We start from the raw sequence: 342 nt of genomic DNA, 5'->3' as shown, positions 1-342 counted from the left end.
TTATCTTTTTTCCATGACTGTACACACATATATTATATATCTATTACATGCATAGGTCAATACACATAAGTTGGTTGGCTGCCTTCACAATTCCCATCACAATTTCTTAAACCTTCTGCTACTACAACCATGATAACTGCCATCTTTGGGTCCCAAAGGTGATGGCATACAACTAATACCATGGGCATTATTAAATGCTGATCTAAAATATCTAACTAATGTTTTAATGGTTCTTCTGAACATTCTATTCAATATTTCAAAACTTCCAAAAATACCACCTGAGTTACAAGAAAAAATGGTTACCAAAGTACAAGTATATCCCAAAAATGACTGGTCCCAAAG

General features: G+C 33.6%; 1 protein-coding gene across 1 annotated transcript in view; it reads right to left on the bottom strand.

Annotated features, from left to right (window-relative positions):
- The window catches only part of LOC119591757 (protein shuttle craft-like), a gene marked incomplete in the record, with an annotated part of 34,744 nt that overhangs the window by 28,772 nt on the left and 5,630 nt on the right, over nt 1–342 (bottom strand).

The sequence above is a fragment of the Penaeus monodon genome, chromosome 29, assembly GCF_015228065.2.
Source record: "Penaeus monodon isolate SGIC_2016 chromosome 29, NSTDA_Pmon_1, whole genome shotgun sequence".
Classification (NCBI taxonomy): Eukaryota; Metazoa; Arthropoda; class Malacostraca; order Decapoda; family Penaeidae; genus Penaeus; species Penaeus monodon.
The sequence above is the reverse complement of the archived record's forward strand: the minus strand, read 5'-3'. Positions and strand labels throughout refer to the sequence as shown.